Below are 16,805 nucleotides of genomic sequence, written 5' to 3' on the forward strand. Positions count from 1 at the left end.
ATGGGGGTGACGGTTAGGAAAGTCTATTAGGATGATCGTGACGCCACCTATGGTATGCTGCCAGGTAAGCATCTGTTGCTGCATCGTCTCCCACCGGGGCAGATGTCAGGTGCAGCCGGGATGGTATCGCTCCCAACAGGCGGAGCAGACCCCGGGAGGATGACGGAGGACAAGGGTGGTGGTAGTCCCTGCTGGCGCCGTAGCGCTGAGCGTCGGCGCCGGTTAAAGGAGAGGCAGAAGCAGGGGCTGCAGTTCCAAGTCTCTTTACTCACAGGTTGTTCAAGCGCTGCCCCAGAGTGCCAATCTCTGCCACGATGGGCTTCAGCCAATCCCGGATCCGTCGTCGGTCACCGCCGATACCCGTGAAAGTCTGTTAGTGAAGTGTCCCTCGGTTGCTGAGTCTCCTGCTCCAAGCCACAGGCCCACGAAAAGAGAGGAACACTAACTCCAGTTATCAGGTCTAGATGTTATTCCAAGCTGTGCTCAGGAACATCCGGAAAGTTCTGACTAAAGTGCGTTGGTTGTGCCTACTTTTACCAACTTTTACCCCATGTGGTGCCCACCGCCAGTGGTTGTCCTAGGGACTGGGAAGTCCCATGCTTCGTGATGGCTGGCTCCCCTGTATGCCCTAGTCCAACCCCCTGTGAGTAAGCACCTGCTGTTATTTGTGTGTGTTTTGTGAAGGCACTGGCAGGTTAACCCCCGCCTGACCCAGGATAGCTATTACCCCATAAAAGTGGTGTAATACCCTGTGGCGCCTGAAGCCCAAGAGTGCCACACTTGCACATATGCAGCCGACAAGGAAGCAGAAAACAGGCCTAGAGTTGAGAGTCTTTTATCAATGCAGACCAGCACTACAGTGGCATTTGTCACTCCTCATATTCTTAAATCCCTACAGGAACAAGAAATTTAATAAGGAATGGAGTGTGAGACACAGGGAGCCCAGCTAACTGAGGAAGGTCTGTGGATCAACTAGAACCACAAGGTTAATGCTAGAGGTAGTAATTATTACAAAAAAACACCAAATTCCACTACTCTCATAAAATTATATTTTATTCAATAAATACTTAAAAAACAGAATAATTGTAATGTTCTCTCTCTTATCATCAAGACCACATATAGGACAAAGACAATTAGTGCAGGTGTCGACCAGTGTTCGACCCTCACTAGAGGGTAGGCTCAGGACAAATGGTTCGTAAGGGAGAACACGGTTCAGAGGTTTCTTAGATCAGTATCAGGATAATCCTGATCCACATGGATCCTAAGTTTGTCCTCCTGCGCAATATCCTAGGGTCCTAAACCTCTGTTCCTATAAATAGGCTTACCCTCACTGTCCTAGTAACCTATAGCGGGGGTGACCATCACCAGAAAAAAGTGATAAAGTGTAGTGCAGGACAGAACCACAATTTAAATAACAACGTAAACAAATCATGCGTTAGTTGTCAAGGTTCTTCAATGGGACATGGTTTCCCTTGCATAAGTATTGAACTGTTAGGTAAGAGTCAAGAGGTCCACTTAGCTTATGGACCCCCTCAAACTCTCCCGACGCGTTTCATCCCCCCTAACGCAATACAGGGGATCATCAGGGGACCAATTCTGAATCACTTCATTAATTAACACACCTGAAATAAAGAGAAAATAATAATAGAATGTATATGATACATATAAGACTATACTGTTGTTGGTCTATAGCACATTTGTCACTCACACAGGGAACTATTCTTGATTTTCAGGACAATGCTTAATCCTTAGTTAATGTGTAACGTAGTTAAGGGAAGACTTGTTAGTCCGGCCAGTTGTTACTGACTAGTCCCTGTAAATAAAAGGCATGAGGATAAGATATTATGTACTTCATCATCTGTATGTACACTCTCTCATCATTATATAGCATGCGGTTACTACCTGAGCTGGGATGTAATAAATGATTGTGCACGCAGTGGTGGTTGGATTGTCTTGATGGATGAGTTTATGTCTACTCTGACTTCCATCACCGAGTAGTGAACCGTTTAGAGCAAAATAATGGCTGACAGTCCTGCAAGATAAATACACTAATGCAATATATATATACCCGTTCATGTCAATTTGTTTCCATAAGGGTACACTCTCAGGTCATCTGGAAAAATTACCTGTCAAAGGAGTCAAGGAAATATACAAGGAAAAAATGTCCTATTCTAATGGTATGTCTGTGGATATCCTCATTATTCTGGACAAGGCATGGCCACAGTTATTCCCTGTAAGAGAAGGAATAGGGGCATATTTATATTTCATGTTCAAAAGCTCTCCTAACACCTGCAGGTCGTGCAGTTAGCATATAAAAAGGCTGTAAAAAATGTTACCTGTAAAGGAAACCACATGCAGAGGACTCCTCTTTGACAGGTAATTTATCCAGATGACCTGAGAGTGTACCCTTATGGAAACAAATTGACATGAACGGGTATATATATATTGCATCAGTGTATTTATCTTGCAGGACTGTCAGCCATTATTTTGCTCTAAACGGTTCACTACTCGGTGCTGGAAGTCAGAGTAGACATAAACTCATCCGTCCAGACAATCCAACCACCACTGCATGCAGAATCATTTATTACATCCCAGCTCAGGTAGTAACCGCATGCTATATAATGATGAGAGAGTGTACATACAGTTGATGAAGTACATAATATCTTATCCTCATGCCTTTTATTTACAGGGACTACTGAATAACAACTGGCCGGACTAAAGGCCCCGTCACACTAAGCAACATCGCTAGCAACATCGTTGCTAACGAACAACTTTTGTGACGTTGCTAGCGATGTTGCTGTGTGTGACATCCAGCAACAACCTGGCCCCTGCTGTGAGGTCGTTGGTTGTTGCTGAATGTCCTGGGCCATTTTTTAGTTGTTGCTGTCCTGCTGTGAAGCACAGATCGCTGTGTGTGACAGCGAGACAGCAACAACTAAATGTGCAGGCAGCAGGAGCCGGCTTCTGCGGAGGCTGGTAACCAATGTAAACATCGGGTAACCAAGAAGCCCTGTCCTTGGTTACCCGATATTTACCTTTGATACCAGCCTCCGCCGCTCTCACTGCCTGTGCTGCCGGCTCCTGCTCTGTGCACATATAGCTGCAAGACACATCGGGTTAATTAACCCGATGTGTGCTGTAACTAGAGCAGGGAGCCAGCGCTAAGCAGTGTGCGCTGCTCCCTGCTCTGTGCACATGTAACTGCAGCACACATCAGGTAATTAACCCGATGTGTGCTGTAACTAGGAGAGCAAGGAGCCAGCGCTAAGCGGTGTGCGCTGCTCCCTGCTTTGTGCACATTTAGCTGCAGCACACATCGGGTAATTAACCCGATGTGTGCTGTAACTAGGAGAGCAGGGAGCCAGCGCTCAGTGTGCGCTGCTCCCTGCTCTCTGCACGTGTAGCTCCGTGCGGTGGTAACCAAGGTAAATATCGGGTTGGTTACCCGATATTTACCTTAGTTACCAAGCGCAGCATCTTCCACGCGGCGCTGGGGGCTGGTCACTGGTTGCTGGTGAGCTCACCAGCAACTCGTGTAGCCACGCTCCAGCGATCCCTGCCAGGTCAGGTTGCTGGTGGGATCGCTGGAGCGTCGCAGTGTGACATCTCACCAGCAACCTCCTAGCAACTTACCAGCGATCCCTATCGTTGTTGGGATCGCTGGTAAGTTGCTTAGTGTGACGTTACCTTAACAAGTCTTCCCTTAACTACGTTACATATTAACTAAGGAATAAGCATTGTCCTGAAAATCAAGAATAGTTCCCTGTGTGAATGACAAATGTGCTATAGACCAACAACAGTATAGTCTTATATGTATCATATACATTCTATTATTATTTTCTCTTTATTTCAGGTGTGTTAATTAATGAAGTGATTCAGAATTGGTCCCCTGATGATCCCCTGTATTGCGTTAGGGGGGTGAAACACGTCGGGAGAGTTTGAGGGGGTCCATAAGCTAAGTGGACCTCTTGACTCTTACCTAACAGTTCAATACTTATGCAAGGGAAACCATGTCCCATTGAAGAACCTTGACAACTAACGCATGATTTGTTTATGTTGTTTGTTAAATTGTGGTTCTGTCCTGCACTACACTTTATCACTTTTTTCTGGTGATGGTCACCCCCGCTATAGGTTACTAGGACAGTGAGGGTAAGCCTATTTATAGGAACAGAGGTTTAAGGCCCATTCACACTAAACAACTTACCAGCGATCCCAACAACGATCCAACCTGATAGGGATCGCTGGTAAGTTGCTAGGAGGTTGCTGGTGAGATGTCACACTGCGACGCTCCAGCGATCCCACCAGCAACCTGACCTGGCAGGGATTGCTGGAGCGTGGCTACATGAGTTGCTGGTGAGCTCACCAGCAACCAGTGACCAACCCCCAGCCAGCAGCGCCGCGTGGAAGCGATGCTGCGCTTGGTAACTAAGGTAAATATTGGGTAACCAACCCGATATTTACCTTGGTTACCAGCGCACACCGCTTAGCGCTGGCTCCCTGCTCTCCTAGCTACAGTACACATGGGGTTAATTACCCGATGTGTGCTGCAGGTACATGTGCAGAGAGCAGGGAGCCGCGCACACTGCTTAACGCTGGCTCCCTGCTCTCCTAGCTACAGTACACATGGGGTTAATTACCCGATGTGTACTGCAGCTACATGTGCAGAGAGCAGGAGCTGGCACTGACAGCTGAGAGCGGTGGAGGCTGGTAACGAAGGTAAATATCGGGTAACCAAGGTAAGGGCTTCTTGGTTACCCGATGTTTACTGTGGTTACCAGAGTCCGCAGAAGCCGGCTCCTGCTCTCTGCATATTTAGTTGTTGCTCTGTCGCTGTCACACACAACGATGTGTGCTTCACAGCGGGAGAGCAACAACTAAAAAATGGCCCAGGACATTCAGCAACAACCAACGACCTCACAGCAGGGGCCGGGTTGTTGCTGGATGTCACACTAAGCAACATCACTAGCAACATCGCTGTTACGTCACAAATGTTGTTCGTTAGCAGCGATGTTGCTAGCGATGTTGCTAGCGATGTTGTTTAGTGTGACTGGGCCTTTAGGACCCTAGGATATTGCGCAGGAGGACAAACTTAGGATCCATGTGGATCAGGATTATCCTGATACTGATCTAAGAAACCTCTGAACCCTGTTCTCCCTTACGAACCATTTGTCCTGAGCCTACCCTCTGGCGAGGGTCGAACACTGGTCGACACCTGCACTAATTGTCTTTGTCCTATATGTGGTCTTGATGATAAGAGAGAGAACATTACAATTATTCTGTTTTTTAAGTATTTATTGAATAAAATATAATTTTATGAGAGTAGTGGAATTTGGTCGTTTTTGGTAATAATTACTACCTCTAGCATTAACCTTGTGGTTCTAGTTGATTAATTATATGGCGGGCTTCCTGTCAGGACCCTTAAATACCACTAAATAGCTAGATGACGCAGATGAAGTTTTCTCGGAGAAAACACCCGAAGGACTAAGCACCAAGAACAATTTGAAAAACATCTTCTCTGACCTATTGGTGGCCTACAAACTAAACATAAAATCCTGGTGGGAGGTACAATCATTAGAGCAATACATTAAACAGAAAATTGTACCAAGAGGACTAAGGCGGGCTTTGCACGTTGCGACATTGCACGTGCGATGTCGGTGGGGTCAAATCGAAAGTGACGCACATCCGGCGTCGCAGTCGATATCGCAACGTGCAAATCCTTTTTGATACGATGAACGAGCGCAAAAGTGTCGTTATCGTATCATCGCTGCAGCCTCCGACATTTCCATAATGCCGGTGCAGCGACAGGTGCGATGTTGTTCCTCGCTCCTGCGGCAGCACACATCGCTGTGTATAAAGTCGCAGGAGCGAGGAACTTCACCTTACCTGCCGCCGGCTGCAATGAGAAGGACGGAGGTGGGCGGGATGTTTACATCCTGCTCATCTCCGGCCCTCCGCTTCAATTGGCCGCCTGCCGTGTGACGTCACTGTGACGCCGCACGACCCGCCCCCTAAGGAAGGAGGCGGGTCGCCGGCCAGAGGGACGTCGCACGGCAGGTATGTGCGTGTAAAGCAGCCGTAGCGATAATAATCGCTACGGCAACTTTCACTATATATCGAACGTGCGACGGGGGCGGGACTATCGCTGCAGCATCGGTAACACATTGTTACTGATGTTGCAGCGTGCAAAGCCCGCCTAAGAGTCAATTTGATCCCTGCAGAACGCTCAAAGACAGAGAGACTTATAAAAAGGTGGGAAGAAGAACTAACTAAAGGCTACTTTACACACTGCGATATCGGTCCCGATATCGCTAGTGTGGGTACCCGCCCCATCTGTTGCGCGACACGGGCAAATCGCTGCCCGTGCCGCACAACAGCCATCACACATACATACCTGTCCGGCGACGTCGCTGTGACGGGCGAACCGCCTCCTTTCTAAGGGGGCGGTCCGTGCGGCGTCACAGCGACGTCACTGAACCGCCGCCCAATAGCAGCGGAGGGGCGGAGCTGAGCGGGACGTAACATCCCGCCCACCTCCTTCCTTCCTCATAGCGGCCGGGAGGCAGGTAAGGGCAGCTTCCTCGTTCCTGCGGCGTCACACGCAGCGATGTGTGCTGCCGCAGGAACGAGGAACAACCTCGTTACTGCTACAGTAACGAGATTTGAGAATGGACCCCCATGTCGCCGATTAGCGATTTTGCACGTTTTTGCAACGATGCAAAATCGCTTATCGGTGTCACACGCAACGGCATCGCTAATGCGGCCGGATGTGCGTCACGAATTCCGTGACCCCAACGACTCCGCATTAGCGATGTCGCAGCGTGTAAAGTCCGCTTAACTCTTCCATCAGATTGATGACCATCTTACTAGAGGAGGAAAAAATCACCCTTGAAAAAACGTCCAAAGACCGTCAAACCTTAAGGGAGGAAGCACTTAAATTCAGGGACGATCCTGATTTTAGTACAAAGGAAACAACTCTGCAACTGGCGGTAGATAAATACCAGCAGAATCTCAAATCTAGGAAGCATAAGCATTTTCTTAGAGACCTGGGAGACTTTTCGGGGAATAAGGGATCTACAATCCCCTTGGGAGGGTCGACGGTGGATATCTCTTCATCCGATATATCTGACTCTGACGATGTCACTGGTGAAAGCACCCGGCCCCGTCGATTGGCATCGTGGGTAAATCGCTGCCCGTGGCGCACAACATTGCTTACACCCAGGAGCGGACTGGCCCACCAGGAGGTCGGGAGAACCCCCGGTGGGCCCCTGCTATTGATGGCCACACCCCCTAGGCCCCGCCCCCTACCCCCTCCTGGGCCCCTATGGATATGTGTGAGATGCCCTCCCGGTCGGTAATTTCACTAATCATATCGGCACATTGCCGATATGATTAGTGACAATCCCATTCCCTCTGCAGCGGCAAGCAGGGAGAGCGATCTCCCTGCTGTCGCTGTCAGTGCCAGCACCCAGCAAACCCGGTCAAATGCCGGGGCCCTGAGCTGCCGGGGGGGCCCACTCGCGGTGGCAGGAGTGGCACACCGCTACTCAGGGGTGCCCGGTGGCAGCGCTGTCACCGCCCCCCCCCATCCCAGGTGCCGATACAATTGAGAGCAATGATGAGAGAGTGAGCGGCGCGCTCCCTCTCTTATCATTCTCCCCGCTGTAACTGTCGGCGCTCTGACAGCTCTGGAGCAGAGCGCGGTGACGTCATCACTGCGCGCCTGCTGAGAGGTCAGAGCGAGTGACAGCAATGGACGCGCCGAGGAGATCGGATCAGCGGGGGAACGAGGAGAAGTGAGTATTAATCACTGTATGCTGCATGAGGGTGCCAACTGCTATCCAGCTCTGCGCTGTGCTGTATACAGGCTGTGCTATATTATATAGCACAGTGCAGAGCCAGATAGCAATAGGCAGCCTCATGTAGCATACAGCTTGTATATAGGCTATATACAAGCTGTATGCTACATGAGGGTGCCTATTGCTATCTGGCTCTGCACTGTGCTATATACAGGCTGTGCTATATACAAGCTGTATGCTACATGAGGGTGCCTATTGCTATCTGGCTCTGCACTGTGCTATATACAGGCTGTGCTATATACAAGCTGTATACTACATGAGGGTGCCTATTGCTATCTGGCTCTGCACTGTGCTATATACAGGCTGTGCTATATACAAGCTGTATGCTACATGAGGGTGCCTATTGCTATCTGGCTCTGCACTGTGCTATATATGACTCGCCCACCCCAGGGCTATGGGACACCCGGTGCCGGGCCGGACTAGTCCGGGGGTCGTCAGTGGTGGCGGGGCACGACTCCGTGGCCCTGGTGGGTGTCAGTTAAATATGGCTGGTGACTTGGGGTTTGAATAAAGTTTGTGTTCGTGACGCCACCTGCGGTATGCGGCTATTAAGCCGGCGCTGCTGTGTAAGGCCTCCGGGGTGATGATATGGCAGCAATGATGGTACTGCTCCCCACAGGTGGAGCAATGCCCCGGGGCACTGTTGGTGCTTGTGAGAGTCTATGGTGTAGTGAAAGTCTAAGCAGACGGAATAACAGAGGCAACTCCAAGGGTGCAGTTTCAAGTTCTTTACCCACTGTCAGGGACCTCCGCCGTTTCTGGGTGATTCTCGGAGTAAAAACCGGTACCCTTCTCTCTAAGGTGTCTCTGTCTTCAGCTGTCTTCCTAAGCCTAGCTCTTTTAGGATGAACCTGCTCGGCCTCCACTACAGCCTCCAGGCTGGGGAGGATACCTAATGCTATTGGCTCTGCACAGTGCTATATAGGGGCTCTGCACTACATGAGGGTGCCTAATGCTATCTGGCTCTGCACTGTGGTATATAGGGGCTGTATACTACATGAGGGTGCCTAATGCTATCTGGGTCTGTATTGTGCTATATGTGGGCTGTATACTACATGAAGGTGGCTAATGATATATGGGTCTGCATTGTGCTATATGGGGGCTGCTTAATGTTATATGGGGGCTGCGTAGTGCATATGGGTGCTACATAATACTATATGGAGGACAATGGGGGCTTCATAACACAATATGGGGGCTGCATACTACTATACCCCCAGAGCTGTATGTCCCCTCCACCCAGGTGCTGTTTACCCCCCAGAGCTGTATGTTCCCTCCACCCAGGTGCTGTATTCCCCCTTAGAGCTGTATGTCCCCCCCACCTCAGAGTCACTGCCCTCCTCTAGAGCTGTGTGCCCCGCCATTGCTGTATACTCCCTTCATCAGTAATATGTATGCCCCCAGTAATGTGTATGTCCCCAGCCTCTCTTGTGATGTATATACAGCAGTGTTAGTGTGCTCTATGTGCGGCCATGTCTGTTAGACAAGCCGGGAGGTGAATGAGGCTGTTGCCGGCTTCCCAATATTAGAAATATATATACAGGATAAATATATAAAAATAATGTGTGTGTGTGCGCGCATGTATGATGTGTATCTATGCATGTCAGTGTATATGACTGTGTCTAGATTTATGTCTATTTATGTGTTTTTGTGAATTTCTCTTTATATAAGTATGTGTACGTATGCCTGTATGTGTATGTATCTGTGCATGTCTATGTGTGGATGGGGCCCAATGAGACTATTTCGCCCAGGGCCCACAAAAACCTGGAGCCGGCCCTGCCTGCACCGACCACGCCGGTATTCAGATGTATGCGTGTCTTTCAGGCGCGCATACATTTGTACAGTGCGGCCGGTGACAGGAGGCAGAGCAGCGCTGCTCAGCCCCACACCGCGAAGTACCGTCATCACCGGGGCTGCAGAGGAGCGCGCCTCAGTCCTGCACAGACATCATCATCACCGGGCCGCAGCTGCAGGGATGAAGAGGAGGACGCGCAGGTGGCTGCAGGTGGGGGAGGAGCAGTGTTATTTTACAAGTGGCATTAAGAAGCGGTGGGGGACTTTATGGAGCATATTATGGGTCAGTGGGGGACATAATAGGGCAGTCTGGGACATTATAATGCAGTGGGGAACATAATATTGCAGTGGGGAACATAATAGGAAGGTGGGGAACATAATAGGGCAGTGGGGACATTATAGGGCAGTGGGGGACACTATAGGGCAGTGGGGGACACTATATAGGGCAGTGGGGGACATTATAGGGCAGTGGGGGACATTATAAGGCAGTGGGGGACATTATAGGGCAGTGGGGGACACTATAGGGCAGTGGGGGACACTATAGGGCATTGGGGGACACTATACGGCAGTGGGGGACACTATACGGCAGTGGGGGACATTATAGGGCAGTGGGGGACATTATAGGGCAGTGGGGGACATTATGAAGCAAATTGGAGCATTATAGGTCAGTGGGGGACGTTATGAAAGAAATTGGGACATTATAGGGCAATGGGGGACATTATGAGGCATCAAAGATTGTGGAAGGCAGCATAGTATAATGAGGAGGGGGGGAATTTATACAGGGAAGTAGTTGGGGGAGATATTATAAAATGCAAATTTTTGGGGGACATTATGGAAAGGGGCACTTTGTGGGGCTATTTTGAAGAGGATATTTTGTGCAGGAAGCAATTAAGAACACCTTCTGATTCCACTTGTTTCCCCAGACATTATTATATAAAAGGGGCCAGGATGAGGGACATAATTACTATATGGGGCCAGAATGAGGGACATACATTATTAGTTTATGGTGGCACTTGGGGCATAATTACTGTAGGGGCAAATTAGGGGACATTATTACTGATGAAATATAAGTTAATTTTGAGGATACTGTCTCCAATGGGGGAACAAGAGTCTGACGTGGTGTAGAAATTGGGGAAATAGTGAGGAATGTGCTCTGGGAGTGATTGGCTATAGGTGACTGTTATTTTCTGCAGAGTCGCGTCATGCAGGAAGAAGTGATGGCGGTCAGCACCGGATGAAGAGGAAAAGCGAAGATGAATAAAGTCAGCTAGAGACGTCACTGGTAAGTCAGTGTGTTACATGAACACACACACTATACTGTACACTGTATACAGAGCTCCTGTGTATAATGTCACTGGTGATCACTGTATTACCTATACACTATATACAGAGCTCCTGTGTATAATGTCACTGGTGAGCACTGTATTACCTATACACTATATACAGGGCTCTTGTGTATTATGGCACTGATGGCAATATTAGTGTTATTAGTGTTGTAGTTTTTATTCATAATCATTATTATAGTATTATATGTCCTTGTGTGGTAGTAATATGTCGTCTGGTCATGTTGTACTGATATTTGTCTCGTGTGTGGTATTATTTGGTCATTATGTGGTGTGGTAATAGTGTCACGGTATTTCTCCCTTGTATGTGGTTGTATTCGGTCACTATGTGGTCTGATTATGGTGTGGCGGTATTACTTTCTTGTATGTAGTTATAGTCGGACATTATGTGGTGTGGTTATAGTGTTGCGGTATTTCTCCCTTGTATGTGGTAATATTCGGTTACTGTGTGGTCTAATTATGATGTGGTGGTATTACTCTCTGGTATGTGGTTGCTTTTGATCACTATGTGTTGGTAGTATGTTATCTGGTCATAGTGTCGCGGTATTTCTCCCTTGTATGTGGCTGTATTTGGTCCCTGTTTGGTGGTAATATGTGGTCTGGTCACAGTGTGGTGGTATTTCTCCCTTGTATGTGGATGTATTTGGTCACTATGTGGTGGTCATATGTTGTCTGGTCACGGTGTGGCGGTATTTCCCCCTTGTATATGGTATTATTGATTTTGGTATAGTGGATTATGTTGTGTATGGAGGTCACATTTTCTCTCTATAAGGGGGAGATTATTTCCAGTAGAAATTAAATACTTAAACATTTAACCCCTCCCTGCCCTGTGACTATTACACTGCAGTAAATATGCACTTACAGAGGTTCTCCAGTGAAAACAAGTAATCACTTTTACTAAGGCCACGTGCACACACTGAGTATTCAGTGCGTTTTTTACCTCAGTATTAGAAGCCTAAACCAGGAGCGGTAAAATCAGAGAAAAAGTGTAATAGAAACACGGGCACCACTTCTGTATTTATCACCCACTCCTGGATTTGGCTACAAATACTGATGTAAGACACTGACCAAATACTGAACGTGTGAACGTGGCCTAAGGATAAGTGATCATTTATTCATCAGTGGGGTCTGATTGCTGGGACCTGCACCGATCGTGCAACTTTTATCCCCCATTACACTGGAGCTCGTGTCCGACTCAACCCCTGATCCATTCATTCCCTTAGTGGCTGCGAGTGCTGCGCTTGTTATTATCTGGCAGCTCCACAGAGGATGAATGGAGCTGCGGTCACACATCCCACCCCACAGAGGATGAATGGAGCTGCGGTCACACATCCCACCCCACAGAGGATAAATGGAGCTGCGGTCACACATCCCACCCCACAGATAATAAATGGAGCTGCGGTCACACATCCCACCCCACAGAGGATGAATGGAGCTGCGGTCACACATCCCACCTGCCGCTGTAAAAAGTTCCCCAATCTTCCGATCGGTGCGGTTTCCACTGGTCTGGTTCCACCGATCAATAAGTTATCACCAACCTAACCTGTGGATCAGTGATAACTTGCTTTCACCAAAGACCCCATTACTGCAAACTACTATTAATTGTACATCCCAGTTATGGTGCATAATATAGATGTGCAGGAGCCGCCTGTGTATACAGTCAAAGCAGCACAATAAAGGGGATAACACTAATGGGTGTTTATATTTATCTGTAGGGTGGGCCCCTGGAGTCAATTCCCCTGGTGGGCCCCAGACACCCCAGTCCGCCCCTGCTTACACCCGTCACACATATTTACCTGCCTAGCGACGTCGCTGTGGCCGGCGAACTGCCTCCTTTCTAAGGTGTCGGTTCGTTCCGCGTCACAGTGGCATCACTAAGGAGCCGCCCAATAGAAGCGGAGGGGCGGAGATGAGCGGGCCGAACATCCCGCCCACCTCCTTCCTTCTTCATTGCAGGCGGCCGCAGGAACGATGATGTTCCTCGTTCCTGCGTTGTGACACATAGCGATGTGTGCTGCCGCAGGAATGATGAGCAATCTGCGTCCTGCAACAGCAACGATAATCGGGATTAGAACGACCGGAAAACGATCAACGATTAGGTAAGTAATTTTGATCGTTAAAGGGTCGTTCGTGCGCAATGACGTCGCTAACGAGGCTGGATGTGCGTCACGAATTCCGTGACCCAAACAACATCTCGTTAGCGATGTCATTGCATGTAAAGCCCGCTTAACACATCAGTGAAAGACAGTTATCAGTGTGTGCTTTGGAAGACAAGGTATGCGTGGCACCAGGGTTCTGTACCCAGATGGCCAGACACACCCAGTCTTGTAAAGGGGGCTTTAAACGCTACGATATATCTAACGAGATGTCGACAAGGTCACGTTGTAAGTGACGCACATCCGGCATCGTTAGTGATATCATAGCATGTGACAGCTATGAACGAGCAGAAATACTCACCTTCTCGTTAATCGTTGACACGTCGCTCATTTTCAAAAAATCGAACGTCCTGTTGTTCATTGTTCCCGAGGCAGCACACATCGCTCCTTGTGACACCCGGCAATGCTGAAGGAAGGAGGTGGGCGGGATGTTTATGTCCCGCTCATCTCCTCCCCTCCGCTTCTATTGGCCGGCCGCTCTGTGACGTCGCTGTGATGCTGAACGTCCCTCCCCCTTCAGGAAGTGGATGTTCGCCGCCCACAGCGAGGTCGTTTGGAAGGTAAGTACGTGTGACGGGGGGTTACAACATTGTGCGACACGGGCAATAAATTGCCCGTGACGCACAAACAATGGGGGCGGTTGCGAACGCAAATGCAATCGCACGAGAAATCGACACATGTAAAGCAGCCTTAAGACATGTGCCTAAAACAATGTACGAAAACTGTTAGGATCCCTCAGAAACACACCCCTCATCCACTCTACCCATTCCAGAGATTGCAGATTGATTATATATGTATACCATCAGTAGGTTTATGTAAGTTTGTGTGTGTTGTGTAAATTTCTTGCCAGGCTTGATCTGAGGCATTTTAGTGCAGAAAACGACATTATTGCTGAAAAGCACATGATAGAGATGGTAAAAATGGGGTTCTAGAAGTAGTAAAAGTGCATATTTTATAGGAAGGTGATTAGGGAGATCTTACGGTATTTGGGAAGTAGCACCTTTCCACACTCCTCACCCTTCACAGTGCAGTTGGAAGGTGGAAAGGCTGAATGAGACAGTCAAGGTAAAAATGCAAAAGGTAAATGTGGAAACTGGCAAGTCGTGGACCGAATGCATGTTTTGTTTTCTTAATAAATAGGTCTCTATATGATATTTTTTGTTTTAGCATCTAGAACATGATTATATTTCTCACAGATACATCAGAATCAGCAGGATATAGTGACCAGGGGATGTACGAGTTATATATGATTGACTAAATAGTGTGATAAACAGGTATATTCTCTAATTTCAGATCTTGTGCCAGTAGCACATGGTCTCAAGAATAAGGATGTGATATCCGAGACGCGTCCTCCTGCTCTATTTTTCTGTCAGACATGATGAAATTTTATCCATGATAGAATAAATTTATATATTTTTAAAGAAGAAACTATCCGACTTGATTGCTGGACTATATCCTACTTTCATTCATCTGATAATCTTGGAGCTTGGCTTTCTCCTTTTCTGGTCCGTGCACGGTCAGGATTCCCGGTTTCCAGAAAAAGGAACAGGTGAGCTGGACTATCCCTGATCCGTCTCCTCTGTGATAAACAGGTATATTCTCTAATTTCAGATCTTAAATCAGTGCCAGTAGCACATGGTCTCAAGCCAGGAGACTGGGTGCTCCTAAAAAGACAAGCGAAAAAGAGTCATGAGCCAAAACTAGATGAGCCGCTCCAGATTCTCCTAACCACAGAAACTTCGATGAAGCTTGAGGGAAAACCAATCTGGATACACAGCAGTTGTTGTAAAGAGTCCCAGTACCAGCAGAATGATTGTCTCATACCATAGTGCTGCACTATCTCATATAGGACCTTATGGGATATCTTCAGACTGGGGCTGGTATCGGGGAAATAGGAAAAATAAGGGAACAATGGTTACAAGAACACGATGCAAACAAGGACTCATTGTGGGAGAAACATTCTCTGTCCTGAACGAACCAATTAGCTTAAGGGTTTAAGTGGGCAATTGTCATGGATAACACACACCTGTTTATAACTGATATTGTTTGTTGCAATTTGTAGCTGTAAAACTGCTACTTTGTGTTATACAAAAAGGTAATCAGGTCCACATGTAAGGCAAATCCTGTTAAAGAACTCCTGGTGATGGAATATGGAAAGGAGATAAGAAGAGATCCATTAGTGTTGTGATATAATTATGGGTATGCAGGCAGGGAACTGTGGTAAAGCAGGTAGGAAAGTCCCGAGGCCTCAGGTAGAGCGCTCCTATATACCTCCTGATATACTCATAATTAGTCTCAAAAGGGGGGATTGTGAGAGAATGCAATACATTTTGTTCTTATTGAAACCATCTTGTTTTATAACTGAATGATGTCATAGGGCTCAGCTAACACTGATGGGCGGGGAAGTTTCACATTTCTACACACAACACAACCCTGTGGCTCTTATTGGTGCATAGTTATTTCTTTGTTTGGGATACTATATAAACTGGTCACATGATGTAATAAAACAGAAACTTTCAGTACACAACAGATGGTGTGTGCTGTATTGATTCCCAAGTGCTTGTAAAACAAATCTTATTAATTTGGAGTTCTAGAGGCACTTTCATGTGGCACTAAAGGTTGTTTCACCTTGTATTTAGCTACAAAATAAATAATAATAATAATAATAATAATAATAGATGCGGGTTCAACCCTAAGGTAAAGCAAACAGCTGCCGCCTGCAGCACACAGGTGTCAGCTTTACCTTGGCCGGCAATCCAAAACGGAGGTCACCCCACACTTTTTGAAACTTATTTATTTAAAATAAAATAAATTATTTAAAAAAAAAACAAAACATGAGGTTCCCCCTAAATTGGATCACTAGCCAAGGTGAAGCTCACAGCTGGGGACTCTCAGGGTGGGAAGAGCCATGGTTATTGGTCTGTTCCCAGCCTAAAAATATCAAGCCGCAGCTGCCCCAGAAGTTGCGCACCATTAGATGCACCAATCTTGGCTCTTTGCCTCATCTCTTCCTGTTGCCCTGGTGCAGTTGCAAACAGAGTAATATATGGGGTTGATGCTAGCTGGGAATTGACAGCTGGAATCAAGCCCAGGGTTTAATAATGGGTGGGTGTTTTTTAGACTGCTAATTACTAATGAGTTACATGGTACATACTGATGAGGTACATGCCAGGATGGGGAAACATGTCAGAATGAGGTACATTTACCAGGATGAGGGAACATGCCAGGATGGGGTACATTTATCAAGATGAGGGGACATGCCAGGATGAGGTACATTTACTAAGATGGGGGAACATGCCAGGATGAGGTACATGCGAGGATGGGGAAACATGCCAGGATGGGGTACATTTACCAGGATGAGGAACATGCCAGGATGGGGGAACATTTACCAAGATGGAGGAACATTTACCAAGATTGGGTAACATTTACCAGGATGGGGTAACATTTACCAGGATAGGGCCAATATGGGAACAAATATACCAAAATGTAGGAAATATACAGTATATCAGGATGGGGGACATGTTTACCAGGAAGTGGCCCAGGAAGGGGGACATAACTACATAATGAAGGGGGAGGGGGGCAACTCGTATGTCTTTATGGGATTTTGAGATGTTCATACTTTGAAATGTAGATGTGGATTACAGGGTGACATCTGATGG

Source organism: Anomaloglossus baeobatrachus, chromosome 1 (assembly GCF_048569485.1).
Source record: "Anomaloglossus baeobatrachus isolate aAnoBae1 chromosome 1, aAnoBae1.hap1, whole genome shotgun sequence".
Lineage (NCBI taxonomy): Eukaryota > Metazoa > Chordata > Amphibia > Anura > Aromobatidae > Anomaloglossus > Anomaloglossus baeobatrachus.